Consider the following 17096-nt stretch of genomic DNA (forward strand, 5'->3'; position numbering starts at 1 on the left):
CGTTATATACATTATTGAATCTTACACAATACTCCAAAACGGTCTCTTGAGGACCTCGTTTGATTGTATCATATTCACCAAGTATGTACAGGGGATCTTTCTTCTTCTCCCATCTATTAGTAAAGGCTTGATAAAGGTCATCAGGAGTTGTGATGGTATTTGCAGCCAATGATCTAAACCAAGTTCTTACATCCCCTGTGAGGCTCTGAACAAATATTCTCATTCTCACACTGTCATCATCTATTTCATAGTTCTCAAAGTGGTCTTGCATCCTTCTGGCATGCTGAATTGCTGTGAAAGGGCCAGTGGAGTCAAAATATGAGATCTTGGATTGGTAGTCCTGAGGTAGAGCTGGAGCATTGGCAGGTAACTGCAGGGGTGCATATCTATTAGCCATATTTGCAGGATTTATAGGGTTGACAGGGATAACTGGGATAGCATGAATGACTGGTACAACAGGGGTAGTGGGAAAGGTGGAAACTAGAGTGTTGGTCAAGGGAATATGTGCAGTGGATGGAGGTGTGAAAGGAGGGCTTTGAGATGTGGATGGTGAACTGGGGGAATCAAGGCTAGACCGAAATAGAACCTTGATTGGAGTTGGAACAGGGTTTGGATGAGCTGTCTCAGGACTTGAATCAGTAAGAGTTTCCTGTCCCTGCTGCTTCCTAATGATCTTAGGGATTGTATTAGGATTTTCAAAAACAGCTGGTGGATTTGGGTCAGGATTTGACCTTGTATATCGTGGATTCTTCTTGGGAGCCAGCTTCTGAACTTGTTTTTGAGTATGTTACTGTGTATATCTTAAAGTTAGCACAAAAAGTGACTGAAGCAGCTTCAAGAAATATGCAGAGATTAGAAAATCCTGAGGAGGTCCCCAGTGGAGTCGCCAATTATGTTAACACCCAGGTTGTTCCCTTTGACTCCCAAGGGAATACGGCCGGGGTAACCACTAACCAATCTTTGGATTACAGCTTCTAGCCAAACTGTAATCAGAGAGGGCTCTCTCTTTGAGGTTTGTCTATGTCTTTGTGAAAATTTTAGGCTAGTTATGAGTTCAGGGTTTGGTTTTATGTTTGGGTTGAGGGATATCTTTCTGTACCTAATGTGAAACCTTCAGATAGTTCTAATCCATTGGGCTATGGAGTCTGTGACTACAGGTTGTTTGAAATATTGAGTTGAGTTACTGAAATTACAGGGCCATTTAAATACTTCATGAAACAAATTTGAAATTGTGATGGTGAAGTGTGTATTAACCAGTGGAAAGCAATTGAGAATTTTCCACTAAGCTGGGAGTGTGAGAAAGAGATATACTGCACAGGAAGCAGACTTGAATTTCCTGAAACAATAATCATTGTGGTAGATATAGTGTAGAGGTGCAGCAATTAAGAGTTACACCTTTATAACTGTAACTGAAGAAAACATTTATAATAGCATAGATTGAGTCTAGGGTAATCTGTGATTAAATCCTAGAACTATTCTTTTTCCTTGCCATTAACTATAAAACATAGAACATGAATGAGCTATGAGAAGATGACAAAACACATAACGAAGAGTTTGAAGAAAACTTATTGATTCATGAAATACGCAGGAATCCTGTAACATTCAGCTAAACACCACAATGCATCACATAACGCAGAGCTTTGGAAATTCCATCACTTTTGTATTAATAATCTGGAAGTTTACAGCATGAGAAATCTGGAAGAGAAATCAACAACCCCCTGCAAACTTATGCGAGGGGGGAATATATACAAGCGGTCATACAAAATATCTGAGGCGTTGAGTCATCTGAGAAATAAATACATTCACCAACTTGTACAGAAAGCAGATAAGAAGTTATTACAGCTTTGAATATAACATAAATGCTTCTTTAATTCTGTCAGAAGACTTTTTGACCTTTGGAGGTCACTGAGTCGGTTGAACGCTCTGTTATAAATGATGAATGACGTGTCTTTGTAGCTCTGTCCTCCTGTAGCTTTTCGGCCCTGTCACCTGTGACTGTCACTGCTGCTTTGGTGGCCGAAATAGTTTTGCTGAGTTGGCTCAGCCCATTCTTCTCCATGCATGCTGATTTTATCAAAATTTTCCTGTGCATGATAACTTGTATTTTTTGATGAAAAAACTTAGTGAATGGCTTCTTGTCTATAAGATCATCTGTATTGCCTTAGTCCACCATTCCTGTGTGGGCAATTGATGTCTCAGAATTGCCTCTAAAGTCTCATCTGCCTCTGTGTATTTGTAGAAGTTTGGAGGCACTTCAAACAGATGTTTAATTTCATTCATTATAAAGAATAAGTTCTCTACCCTGTTGAAGAGACTTTGTCCTGTTGCTGGTCCTGTTTCTTCTGAGGTACTGGGCCTTTCAGTGATCTGATTAGTAGCGAATGTATTGACCCTCTTGGCATAATGCTCATGTGAAAGTAGTCTCCCTGCGCTGTTCAGTAAGCTAGGAAGACCTTTGCCCTGTAGTGTTGTGAACTTGTCCAAGAACTTATTCACCTCTGTCTGCATGTCCTGGCTTCTTCTTTCCAACGTTTGTACCAGGCTTCTCAGTGTAAGGACCCTCTTTATCAGCTGGATGGTCTCAGTTCTGCTTTTGATTTCCATTGTCGCCAGCTGAGCACTTGTTCTGTTACTAAGCACATTAATCATTCTATTGGCAACCTCAGGCATATTGCCTAGAGATGCCCTTGATCTCTGGATTTCTCTCTGTGCTTTCCCTATGAGCTCTATTTGCTCATGAATTGTCTCAATGTATTGCCATTGATCAGTTATGGATTGGCCAATGTTAGCCCATAAGACTGTCTTTAGCTCAGCTGTCACTTTGTCAAGTGTGAGCTCCTTCTCCAGCTCCTTTATCTTATCCTTAAGGGCCTTTATTTCCCTGCCCTTTTCTGCTACAGTCTGCTTGGATTTATCATATCTTTCATTGAGCTTGGCTAGACTCTCCCTGGCCTCGTTTAGCTCTGCCATTTGGGCTTCTAGGGCTTGTATTTCATTCTTGAGCTTCTGCATATCCAGGCTTGGAGCCTGCTCTGTTGTTGGTGCAGTCGCTGATGTAGATGGTGCTGTCTGTTCAGTAGGAGGAGCTGTAGTCTGAGGAGGTTCCTCCAGGTTAATTATTTCTGGATGAGGCTGAGAGGTTTGTCCTCCTTCTTTTTCTTGCAATGTTGTCTGCAGTGCAGCCTGTGCAGCCTCTGATTCCCCCAATTTTTCTTGTGTTTGGATCAGCTGTTTGTATAGGGACACCAGCATAGCTGATGCATCTTGGTCATGTCTCAGCTGGGCAACTTCTTCAGTTTGTGGGTGAATGGTTGCTGGGACTTTCACCATCTTTTTTAATGCTGCCATATCTGCATCTCTCAATTTCAACAATGCCTGCACAGCCTTGATGTCCTTGGGATCATGCCCAAGTTCTATGATTATCTCCTCCAAGCCTTTAATTCTGTTGTCCTTTGCTTGAGAGGATGCTCTTTCCAACTCAAGTTGGGCAGCTGTATTATTTAGGCTATTTTCTAGCCTGTAGTTATCCAATGTCTTATCTGCCAAGGAGGCATACACCATCTCACCCGTTTGCTTATGCAATTCGATTTTTTCCATTGGGTGGATGTCCTTGGCAAGGACCTCAAGGTTGGTCCTTATGTAATCTGCCGCTGACTGCGACTGCAACACTGCTGGCATAAAATGGCTCATGATCATCATGCCCTCCTGGACATCAAATGCAGACATTAGTCTTTGCTGGTTAGTGGGGGCCATTTTCAACAAATGATTATATAGTTGTACTCTTATGGGCTCATTCCTCTTCTTTATGTCAATGAATTGCTGCTTGATGCCCACCTCAGCTCCTCTTTGCTGGCTTGAGGAGCTGACTTCTCCTCCCACTGTCCTCTCTTGTTCCTGCTGGAAGGAACTTGCAGATGCCTCCATACTAGGTGGGCCCATGCCCAAAGACTGCCCTATAGGCATTTCTTCCTCTGAGAAGGGATTCATTCTATGTCTTTTCTCCCCATGAGTTATTGATGTAGTGAGGGGAGTCTCTCTGTCCCTCTTTCTGCTTATGTCTTCTTTTTGTGGGGTTTGGAGGACTGAGGCCTCCACTGTTGTCTCCTGCCTAGGAGGCACCATTTGTTGGGGCTGCTGCTCAGTGGAAATTGGGACCTGTGATATATTTTCTTGCTGCCCTGATTTCTCCTTTTCTTGCTGCTCATCTTGTTGCTGCATTTCCTGCTGCTGTACCTATTCATGTTGCACCTCTCCTTGCTGCACCTCTCCATGAGGTGGCTGCTCTGGCTCCATTTCTTTCTCTTTGCCTTTGCTAGAGGTTTGATCAGTAGCTTTGGCTGTTTGCTGCTGTGCTGTGGAGGATGAGGCAACTGCTCCCCCTAGAGTGCTTGGAAGAGCAAATACCTGTGCACAAAGCTCTAAGTCAGCCATCTTTTGCAGATTTTTAACTGCTCTTTGATTTAATTCTTCTTGTGTGACGGCTTCCTCTAAGGTGCCTCTCCTCCACTTAGTTTGATTTGCATACTTTTCTATGTGAGGCAACCTTACATGGTCATAACCGGACAACCTATATTTGACCCTTCTTAAAGTTATGAAGTGATTGGGGTCATAAGGTTTCCAAAGGAAACTGGTCTCTAGGCCAAGGGACTCTAGCATTCTGTCTGCTTCTTGCCACCATTCCTCCCTTTTGTTGTAGATGAAGTGGCCTAATTGGTTTCTCACCTTGAGTTGTGCTTTCTTGCCCTTGCCTGAGAAATGTAGCACATCAGCGTTCCCAAACTGCCTGAAGTATTCAAGGGAAAACAATCTCATGGGCACATATCTGGGCAATCTGTATGGGGGCAACTCACACCCATAGATTCTAATGACTGTGTGGTGTTGGTAATAGTACCAATCCCCGGTGCTGTATGCCTTGGACAGCTGAAGAATCCTCTGCATCTCATCAGTCAGTCTAGGAGGAGGTGAGCTCATGAGTAGAGACATGGCTGGGTGAATGAAGAGGTCTATAAACTCACAATAAGTATATGGAGAGCTAGATCTGCAGTGGAAGGCAGAGGACCAATAAACCACTGACCTTGGATTGCCTTGTGCATCCACTCTCTTCATAGCAAAGTGAAACTTCTCATGTTGATAATACAAGATTAAGTGATAGATGTAGGAGGTGTATCTGAACACCCTTTCTCTTGCCAAGTTCATTAGTTGCTCATGTATTTTGTCAGATATGTAGGTGGCATAGTCATAGCAGATTGGAGATTTTCCAGGGGCAAACATGAGCATCATCACCAGCACAGTTTCATCAACAAACTCAATAGAATTATAGCCCAGAATGGGACTGATCATATCTACAAGGTCCCTGCCCAATTGGTTGAGGTAAACATGAGAAATGGGAGGGTACTTCACAGTGTCAGACCCTATGTACAACTGATTTAGTTTGGTGATCTGAGCATCTGTCAATTTGGCTCCTTGCTTTATCAGATCAGCCAGTGATAAAGGGACTAATTTCTTCTCAGTTTTGAAATGCAGCATCTCTCTGATGGCTTCAGGGGTGACATAGAAAACAACTGAGCCTGAAGGGTCAATCACAGCCCTCTGAGTGGCGTAGGATTCAGCACATAGGTGGATTAGGTCAGGAAACTAGTTGACCTGAGGAAGCTTGAAGAGAGGGAGGAAAGAATCCCAAATGCCCAATACTTTTGTTCCAGCCTCATGTTTAATTTTCAACTCATTCAGCAAGTGAATGTGGAACTTGCTGTGCATTAGCATTTCTTCTGATATCTGATAATCCAGGTCTGCTAATCGCTGCCAATCCAATTGTCTCTGAGGAGCATTTAAAGGAGCAATGTTCAAGGCTACAGGAGCTACTGGAGCATCCATGGTTACTTTAAAGCTCTGTTGGTATGTAAACTGGTGTTTCTGTGCAGAGCAACACAAAAGAGTAATTCTTGAAAAGAGAGGTGATTTACTGAGGAACAGAGGATAAAATGGTAATGGCAGCAATTGAAATACTGCACAAGTGCTGATAGGGCGAATGCTTGGCCTTAAAAAACTCTTTTTTCACAGCGAATTGGTGCAGTTTGGGTTCCCCGTTCACAAATGCGCGAACAGAATGCAGGTTTGTGAAAACTCGGGTAAACTAGGCTTAGCAGGTGAATTTCGTCCTTACAGTTGTAAATGGAGACTAGGCACAGAGGATTTGCTGGTAAATTATGTGTTTTATCAGTGTTTTACGTTTTCCTTGGAGAATTATGGACAAACTTAGGCGCAGGGAGGATAATTCGGATAAATACCTGGTACACTGCGGCAATGGTGACAAATTCAGGTGAGTTTGGCGCGCCAACGGTCTCCAGGTCGAATTCAGCAGGTTGGTGAAAGCTTGGACGTAAAATGCATGCAGAAGGAACAACAGTCGTTTTTGCAAAAAGTGCAAAAAACACGGTTTTTTGGCCAAAATATGGATTTTTTGGAACATTGGCGCCTTTTTTGGATGACGTCAGCATGACGTCATCAGGTGGGGTCAAGGTCGGATGACGTCAGCATGACGTCATCAGGTGATGTGGCAGCTTAAGAGTGGTCCACGGGGACGATGAGGTGGCGGACAGGTGGAGCAGATGGCGAACGGGGGCGCTGACGCGGCGATGACGTAGCAGTGACGCTGGCCTAGCGGGTTAACGGAAACCGGAAGCGGTAAGCGGTTTGATATCGCACCGCCCTCTATACGGAAGCTGAATTGTCAGAGGGGGCTCCGATACGATGTGGGGGTGACGCGTGGCAGAGGCCTGACGTCACCCTCTGACAAATATCGGAAGCTATTCTTCGGACGTCGGAGCCGCTCCGATATTCATGTGGGCCGTCGGATGAAAAGGGCCCGATCCGACGGTCGACGGATCGTTAAGCTGCCAGGTCGATACGGATAGCGGGTGGAGAATATTTTAATATTTTCTTTGAAAGGTGTGCCCAGGCGGGAACTTAGGACTTCGGCAAATTCATATGGTTTTGAATGTATTTTTCATAAAAATGTGCATAGCGCCTGAACTTTGGGTAAAATGAAAAAGTGGGTTTTTTCATATGTTTTTTCTAATGAAGCGGGTTAGGGGTGCAAATGGGGGTTTTTCACAAGGTTCTTTTACAAATGAAAGGTTTCATGGTTTAGAAAACTTTTGAAGGGGGAAGAGGGGTAAGGCTTTGGGTTCTTAAACTGACCAGATGTCAATTTAATCCCTGATAGTGAACATATGGCTATAATGCCAAGGGGAAGGGATATTTATAGAATGCTTGGGGTTTATACACCATAGTGTTTATAATAATAGGGAAAGGGTAATATAGGGGATTTAAATAATAGGAAGTTAGGGGTTAATATGAATGGAAGAAGTGAATGAGGGATGAAATCACTAAGTTTATATGAAAACAACTTAGCTTAGGGAGTAGATCAAAATGAAAAGAATTTTTAGACAAGAAATGTGGCTTTCAAAGGAATAAGAACCAACATCAAACCTTAATTCTTTCATGAACACAACTGATGAAGGGATGTTAGTAATAAATGTAAAAAAGGGGAGAAAGGAAGTTAGTCATGCTCCTTTGCTTTGCTGTGTATTAGACCAGCAAGATTCATTTGAAAGAAATGCCATTTCTGCAACCCCATCTGCCTACCCATCTACTTGCCTAGCATTTTTTGTTTCTTCTTGGAGGGTGCACTTAGACTTGCAGACCCTTATTTGCCTTTTCTTTTCTCTTGGCTTTTTCTTTTGATTTTCTATCTAGAACTACCCTTATTGCTTCCAAGGTCCCAGATTAAGCAGTTGGGAACCTTACTTCTCTACCTAAGCTACTGGTCTGCCAAGATTAAACAGTTTGGACAAACTTCTTTCTGTATTCTACAACAACCAAAAAAAAATTGAAACATGGCATGATCCAGATTAGGCTATTGGACCACCCATCAAAACTTAATCAACATGAAACTATATACACACACTGTCTCTTTTTGGAAATATGGGATCTTTGTATCACCAAAGCAGAGCATATTTGGAACTTTCTTTGCCAACCATGAAATATGAAACCTATTGGTATAGGTAGCTAACAACAATTATAATTTTAAGAAAAATAATTTAAAAATAAAGTTTGGTAAAAATAATTTAAACATTTTGTATAATTGTCTTAAAACTGTTTTGTTTGACTAAAAAATATTAAAATAAAGTTTGGTAAAAATAATTTATGCTTTACATGGCGCTGAACAAAATCCAATTTACAATACAAACATTTAACTTTTAAGCCATCAATTTAGTTTTGATTCATCAAAATGTTAAAATTTTAAAAAGCAAAGTTTTATTATTAAGTTTTTAGGCAATTATAATTTTAAGAAAAATGATTTAAAAATAGAGTCTGGTAAAATTAATTTAAATGTGTACAATTGTCTTAAAACTGTTTAGTTTGACTAAAAAAATTTAAAGAAAAAAATTAAAGATAAAAGTTTTAGTAAAAATTATTTAAATTGTATAGTTGTCTTAAAAGTGTTTTTGTTTGACTAAGAACTTGTTTCTTTAAATGTAATGGCCCAAGACCCACAGGGAAAAAACTGGACAAGCACCTACAGCTGGAATAGTTCAATTTAGTTTTGGTTTACCAAATTGTTAAAATTTTAAAAAGGAAAGCTTTATTATTAAGTTTTTAGGCAATCAAAAAAAAATTAAAAATAAAGTTTGGTAAAAATAACTTAAATGTGTATAGTTGTCATGTTTTGTTTGACTAAGAAATTTTAAGAAAATAAAATAAAAATAAAGTTTGATAAAAATAATTTAAATTTGGATAGTTGTCTTAACATTGTTTTTGTTTGACTAAAAATTCGTCTTAAACCTAATGGCCCAAGACCCAAAGGAGAAAAAAAATAGACAACCACTTACAAAAACCAGAAGTGGAACAATTCAATTTAGTTTTGGTTTACCAAATTGTTAAAATTTTAAAAAGGAAAGCTTTATTATTAAGTTTTTCCGCAAGTATAATTTTAAGAAAAATAATTTAAAAATAAAGTTTGGTAAAAATAATCTAAATGTGTATAGTTGTCTTAAAAATCTTTTGTTTGACTAAGAAATTTTAGGAATTTTTTTTTTTTTTTAAGTTTGGTAAAAATAATTTAAATTTGTATAGTTGTCTTAAAATTGTTTTTGTTTGACTAAGAATTGGGTTTCTTTAAACGTAATGGCTCAAGACCTAGAGACATCTAGTAGGAGTGAAAGTTTGCCCCTTACGAACAACTAGTTGGTTATTCTAGGTGGTGTGATTTTCCTTGAATAACAGTGATGAATCGACCTAGAGACTTCGAGTAGGAGTGAAAGTTTGCCCCTTACAAACAGCGAATTGGTGATGAGTCAAGAGCCAGTGATGACTGTCCTCACTACTGGTTTGACAACTGAGAAATAAATTATAATAAATTATAGATTTTCCCACTATTTATAAAAAACTTAAATTTGTATAATGTTTAATTAATCTACTCTGAAAAAATAATTTCAAATTCATCAAAACACATAGTGGTAAACTTAAAATGTGTATAATGTTTAATTAATCTACTCTTAAAAAAAATAAAAATAATTTCAAATTGATTAAAACAGATTGTGGTAAAGTAGTTGTGAGAAGGTCCTCAAATACTAGTTGGAATCCCCAAGGTGGTTGGAACCATTATTTTGTTGTTTGAAGGTGGAGACTTGTTTCTCCAGACTCCTTGACGTTCTTGGGTGGAGAGGAAGCCTTTGGATTTCCTAAAACTATTTATTGTTGAGCAACTAAAGGGTGGAGGTAGCAAGCCGCTAGATTCCCCGAGCTTTCATAAACTACTTCGATAGTTGGTGGATGGAGGGGGGTGAACATATAGAGTTCTTATTAAAACTGGGAGTCGATGATTAAATGCTTTGAGCAAAGCCCCTTAGTCTTTGGAATTTGCCTCGGGGGTGACAACTACAAGTGAGGGTTGGTTGTAGTTGTCTATGGTTGGGTGGAGAGTCCTTGTCCTAGACTTAGTTACCCAGACTCAATTTTTTAATCCAAGATAAGTCTTTGTACATATAACATGTGCTATTGAATATAGGTGTATATGTTTGGACTGTTAAGTTAAATTTGCATTGATTGCTTGAGCAATGCATGGTTTATAGTTGTAAATTGAAAAGAATGATATTTTGTTAACTAGTCCTTATGACTGTGATTTTTCTCTAATGCCCTGCATGTAGGGACATACATTTATATTAGTGTCATAGGCACTGAGTATATACGACCATGCAGTGAGTGTGAGTAGAATTGGTGAAGGCGTCATAACCTTTGTTGATTGATTAAACACTTAAATTAATTGTTGAGCTGAAATAATGAAAACTCTGAAAAAAGTGGGTCCATGGAGGAAACCCGCATAAGCCTCCCAGCACCAATTAAATTCATTAGTATGAATGATTTTATGAGGTGGATTGACCTCATTGTCATGAATGTAAAATACAAGGAATTCATATACTATTGGTTGTGTGTAGGAGGGAGAGTAAGCACGTAAATGATAGAAGTGTGCATGCATAAATTTATTCATGTACAATGTGGAATGCGGTGTGCTTGAGTTAATTCATGACCAAACTAGTTCTTTTGCAATTCTTTTGCAATTGTGTATGTTATCATGTCATAGGAGCATTGTGTCATGTCGACTTTAGTTTGGTCCCCATATCCAGAAATAGAGGCACCATCTCTATAATAGTCATTGTAAAATCTTGTGATGAAACCTTTATTGTAGAAATTCCTTGTAGATTCAAACTGCTAATTGTAATATACTAAAGCAACAGACTTGAATCTACAAGGAATTTCTACATGGTATCAAAGCTGAAATCACACTTGAAGAGAAGAATACGTGTTTTTGTTTGTAGGTGAAATCAAATTTGCAGGATCATTCTTCAGAGCCAGCAAGATGTCATTCTACAGATTGAGACTTTAATATGCCCTTGAGGGTAGTTTGAATTATATTGCTTGAAAGGACGGGATGGAGGCAATGTTGGAAGACAACAAGCTGAAGGAATTCATAGACAATGATATTCCTAAGCCTCCAATAACTGATGCTCAAGATCTGGCAAAGTGGAATAAATGTGTGGCAAAGGCAAGGAGGATCATACTAAAGGAAGTTCGATATCATATTGTCTCGAATCTCCATGGTAAGGATACACCATATGTAATGTGGCAAGCCTTGATAGACTTGTTTCAAAACAACAGTAACCATAGGAAGCTAGCACTGAAGGACAAGCTTCAGAAGATCAAGATGGAGAAGGGAGACACAATACCGTAGTACTTGAGTAGGTTCACCCAATTTCGGGATGAGCTTGGGAGCGTTGGTATTACAGTTTTTGAATATGATCTAGTCATCCTAGCACTTCTAGGCCTTCCCAAGAGTTGGCACAACTATCAGGATTCGGTAAATGGGAGGGAGCATCCACCAAAGGTTGACAAGAAGCCCTTAGGAGGAGTGGTAGTTGAAGCTCTAACTTCACAATTCGAGTTGGATTTCACCCTCATTGCATGCATGGTGACATCAGTGATGTGTAGTGTGTGGCATCTTGATAGTGGAGCCTCATTTCATATGATGGGTAACAAATTATTTTTCACTGAATTTGAGGAGAAGGACCTCCAGATGCACATCGATATGGGAGATGAGGGAAGGTATAGCACAACTGATATCAATACTGTTACTTTTCAAAGGGAGTCTAGTTCTCCTCTCACATTAAAATATTCCATGTATGTTTCAGGTCTGAAGAATAAGTAATTTCAGTTGCTATGTTGGAAGACCATGGCTATGGTGTGATATTTAGAAAAGGAAAGGCTTTCCTTCATCACATAGCAATAGGACAAGAGAATCAGATCGGAGTTCGAGTGAAGAAACTCTGCAAATTGGATGTAGAAGATTGTGTTGCTTTGAGCATGAAAGTAGAGAAGGTACAAAGCCGAGACATTGGTGAATTATGACATAGGAGACTTGGCCATTTGCATCATAGAGCTTTGAATATCATGCAACAAATTTCTACAGGACTTCCTAAGGGTGCACTAGAGTAGTGAGATACATGCAAAGGGTGTACACTGGGGAAGTACACCAAAGCCAGCTTTCATGATAAAGATAATCGAGCGCAAGATCCTTGAAAGAGTTCTCTAAGATGTGTGTGGACCATTCTCGATAGCCTCCTTGAACAAGCACGGGTATTATGTCATATTTGTAGATGATTTCTCACATAATTGTTCGATTCTATTCAGGCAGAATAAAGATCAAATGTTATATAAATTTTGTGAATTTAAAGTACTTGTTGAGAAATACATTGGCAGGAAAGTGAAGGCTCTCAGGAGTGATAACAGTGGAGAATATGTGTCGAATGAGTTCAATAACTTATGTGCATCAGAAGGCATTCGATGGGAGTTAATAACACCCCATAACCCACAATAGAATGGGGTTGTTGAAAGGAAGAAAATAAGTATTGTGAGAGTTGCACGGGCGATGTTACATGATCGGGGCATACTGTTGCAATTGTGGGCTCAAACATGCAACACAATTGTATATGTGTAGAACAGGAGTCCTCACTAGATTCTCAGGATGAGTACACTAGAAGAAGCCTTTTCAAGGAAGAAACCACATATGTCACAGTTTAAGATCGTTGGTTCATCAGTTTACAGTCACGTTACCAAGGATTCAAGGAAAAAGCTAGAGTTGACAGCTAAGTTGGGCATATTTTTCAGGTACACTGATACACCTCAAAACTATGGGGTGTACCTTCCATCCATAGGATGACAGTTGTTTGTAGAGATGTGAAGTTCGATGAAGAGAAGGCCATGAGATGTTCCCTTGAGAGGGAGCTTCAATTACATTCAGATGAGGATGTTTTAGCTCCGAAGGAAGAACATCAAGATGATGTGGAGCAACCACATGCATAGGAGCAGAGAGTGGAAATACCCACCCATGCAAAGACATCCAAATATGGAAGGAAGCGCACCAGAGAAGCTAACAAATTGATGCATGATGTTAGAGAGAATGTGTGAGAACCCACATCACAATGCAGGTAGAGGAGCTCACCAGATCAGTACACTAGATCCATGTCTCTAACAAGCGAGAGTGTATAGACTAAGCCCTCCTCATTTGAGGAAGCAGTGCAACAACCAGTATGGGTCAATGCCATAGTAGAGGAGTATGACTCCATTATCTGGAACAGTGCTTGAGAAGTTGTCCTAAGGCCAGAGGACAAGTTAGTGGTAGCTTCCAACTGGATCTACAAGGTGAATCAAGAAACATATGGAACACAAGGCCATATCTGTGGTCAAGGGGTTCCATCAAGTGGAGGGAATTGATTACGGGGAGACCTTTGCTCCAGTAGCAAGGCACTGTCCAATAAGATATATTCTAGCACTTTCAATGCAGATGGGATGGAAGATACATCAGATGGATGTGAAGACATCCTTCCTCAACAGAGTGATCGAGGAAGAGGTGTACATTGAGCATTCATAAGGATTTGAGACCTTCAACATAGATTCACATGTGTGAAAACACAAGAGAATGTTGTATGGATTGAAACAAGAACCCAATGCTTGGTACACCAGGATCAACAACTATTTCACCAAGTTAGGCTTCACCAAAAGTGAAGCAGATGCAAACCTTTACCATATAATGGTTGAAGGTAAGTTATTTAGTGTAGTATTATCGTTGTGGAGTAGAGGGCCTGCGTAAGAGTTTTGGCGCTCAAAACCCGCAATTTTGGGGAAAGGTATGGTAAGGACTCTACGAAGTGCATGGAGCGCGAGTTGTAATCAGTCAAGTCAAAGGGTTGTCCGCCCCAAAATGATGTAAAATAATAGGAAGTGAGTCGGCCTACCCATGGTCCGCGGACCATGGGAATGTATAAATAGAGCAAGGCTCTATGGATAGAAGTGGGTAGTTAGAGAAGTCTTTGTCTTAGATCTGGGTATTATGGTTGTGTGAAGACAATATTTTATGCGTCTGTAAGTCCAAGTCAAAGGTGTTGGTGGGTGGATAGAGGCTCTATAGCTATGTGCACAGAGGCCTGGAAGAGTCTACGGCTGTGTGCACAGACACCTACAGCTGAGTGCACAGGGTAGATTTGGTTATATTGGTGAAAAATTTGAATAAAGACAAGTTGGTTCTGAAATACTGTGTTGATCTGGTTAATTTTTGGTTTATGTATCTGGTTGCTTTGTGCGCTTATGCTTATATTCTGAGTTTATGTAAATCTATAACATTTATGGGTGTGTGCATTGGTTATCGCTATTAAACATTGTAGATCTGATCTGTAACCAACTTAGTATTAAGTATTAAGGATTTTTTTTCCTTGGTTCAGATCTATGCAGAGCAGAGTGGCGCGAGGCCACAGAACGGTCCGTGACCCTTCTAGACCACATCACGACATCCCTAGGGTGCGGAAAATTAGTTCCAGCACCCTCCCTTCCTACCTCGGGTGAGACCTCAGTCCGCGTTCTGCGGGTTGTTTCCAAAAGGGCCGGAAGCTGCGGGATTTGTTTGGCCAAATAACTCATCCGAACCTAGGTCAGGCCCCAATAAGCCAACAAAAGGTTCCGTCGTCAGGACCGAGATCTGCCTAAGGGATGTCTAATGTCGGAACACTGGAACCCTACAAAGAAGGAGCTTGAAGATTGGTTGGATCAGAAGCTTCACGAGTTCATGGTTCAGGAAAACAAAAATCTGCGGATATCAGAGGAAAGGTGGTTGGATCATTACATATACACAGATATACACAATATCTTCTTCGCGTCATTCTCGACACAGTGGTATGAGTGGATCGCTAGGTTAGCTAACAGCATGGGAAGGTGTAGATTAGATCAACCCATTGTGTGGACGCTAGAATTAGTGCGCAAGCTAGAAGCATCTTTGTTTGTGCAGTAGATCACTGGTTGGATTGGATAATAGGAGGGTTTATCACTGAGTTTGCAATAGACACAACTGTGAGTTATAGTGAAGCGGAAAGGCACTTTCTCCAAGGACCGCCAGGTAAGTATATCAAATCATTGAATACTTGGATTAAAATGTTGTTATGTGAAAAGCAGATTATGTGCATTCATTAAATGTTCAACGTAACGCGGAGCGGAAGAGGCTACCGAGGAACTGAAGGATTAAAGAACAGTCCTTTGATTTCTATTTCACGAGAGAGCAAGGAAGAGCTCGCGGGGTTCTCTCTGAGAAGCACAGTCTGGTTGATTAAGCAGTGCATTCCACTGATACCACCACCGTCCACGCCATCACCTACTTCACCTACATCAAATCCATCTTCACCGACCCCTCCTCCACCTCCACCGAAGGTTGGGATGGCAAGTGCAGTCAAGTTGTCAGTATTCAAGGGTGTAGGAAATGAGGAACTAGGTCAGTTCTGGTTTGTGGTAAAGTTTGTGCGGGAATCCCAAGGCATAATGGATGATAACATTAAAAAGGGTACCCTGGTTAGCATGCTGCAGGACCGTGCATTGACTTGGTATATAAAGTATTCAAGCGATCATCTAAATGTGGGAATAGCGGCGATCCAAGACGCATTGAACAAATAATTTGGTCGGCCAAAATTAGAGACGCAGTCGGTCATTGGGTTCAAGGAGATCGCGATGTTACATGGTGAAAACCCATGGGATATGGATCAGAAATTGAAAAGAACAATCCGCGAAGCTAACATGACATTGACAAATGCGCAGCACTGCGCGTGGTTTGTGGCGTCTTTGACACGACATCTTAGGACGACACTATCACAACAAAAGATCTCAACCCAGGCTGAAGCACTAGAGACCACAATGAGGTTGCATGAAACCCCAATACAGGATCTAGGGTTGGGAGTTCAGCAAATCCACATGCAAATACAAAACCTATGTCTAGAGATGCAAAGTTTGAAACAAGGACAGGCGTCGCGGTCAGAAGTGTGCGAAGAGGTGCGGTGTATCGAATGTAAGAGCCAAGGTCATGATAAGGATCATTATCCACTCTTCATGAGCTACGTACTAGCGGGGGGACCAATAAAGTCACAACCAGAGGTACAAGCAGGGCCAAGCACGGTGCCCGCACTCTGGTGCGCGATCTATCAGGTAGGTGGAAAGCATGCCACAAACAACTATCATCTATTGCAGAACCTGAGGCAACCCCCCCCAGCAGTTATTTTGCAACTTTTGTAGGACCGAACACCTGTGTACAAGATACAGATGGAGGCGCGCGGGCAGGATCCCACCACAGCAGTCGCGTGGGGTGGATTCCAAGGACGCGGATGGGGCTGAGGGGGAATGGGACCCGGACGCAGACGGGGACAATTAATCTACTATAATTTTTGAGTACCGGGGCACTACGCGCATGATTACACGAACCCAACCAGATCCTGTTGCCTATACTGTTACTAATTTGACCACGAAGCAGTCGATTGCCCCACGCTAATTGCTCAGATGCGAGAAAAAGGGTTGCATACAGCTACTCCCACTCACAACGTCCAAATGATGAAGGTTGAACCATGCGAGGAAGACCCTAACGTGAATATGATGCTTAGAAGTGGTGCGAATACGGGAGAAGATAAGGGGACGCAACCAGAGAAGGATGCATGGGTTCGTAAGGCCCCCACAAAACAACCTGAATTTTATTTGGAGCGCGTGAAGGAAACATTTATGGAAGCTAAGAAGAGCTTCGTGGAAGCTTCTACTTCAGGTAGCAAGGATCAAACGGAGCCGGAGATGGATACTTCTATGTTAACTACCTTCTTAGGGAAATGTGATTGACTGCCCAAATTCGGGACTGTGATTTGGATCAAGTCATTCTGGACTTGGGGTCAGATGCGAATGTCCTACCTAAATAGACCTAGGAGCGCATGGGGCAGACCTGCACTACATTGGTCTCCTATCCAATTATGGATGGCAAATCAACAGAAGATCTTGCCGATGGAGAGACTGCAAGGAGTTATAGTAGACATTGACGGTGCAAGTACACAAACTGATTATGAGGTCATAGAAATTGTGGATGATAGTAACCCATATCCTGCATTGTTAGGGATAGACTAGGCAACGGATATGAATGGGGTCATAAACCTAAAGAAAAGAAAAATGATATTCGAAAAAAAATCTCT

The sequence above is a fragment of the Pinus tabuliformis genome, chromosome 4_1, assembly GCF_031772625.1.
Source record: "Pinus tabuliformis cultivar Carrire ecotype Pingquan chromosome 4_1, CPIR1, whole genome shotgun sequence".
Taxonomy (NCBI): Eukaryota; Viridiplantae; Streptophyta; class Pinopsida; order Pinales; family Pinaceae; genus Pinus; species Pinus tabuliformis.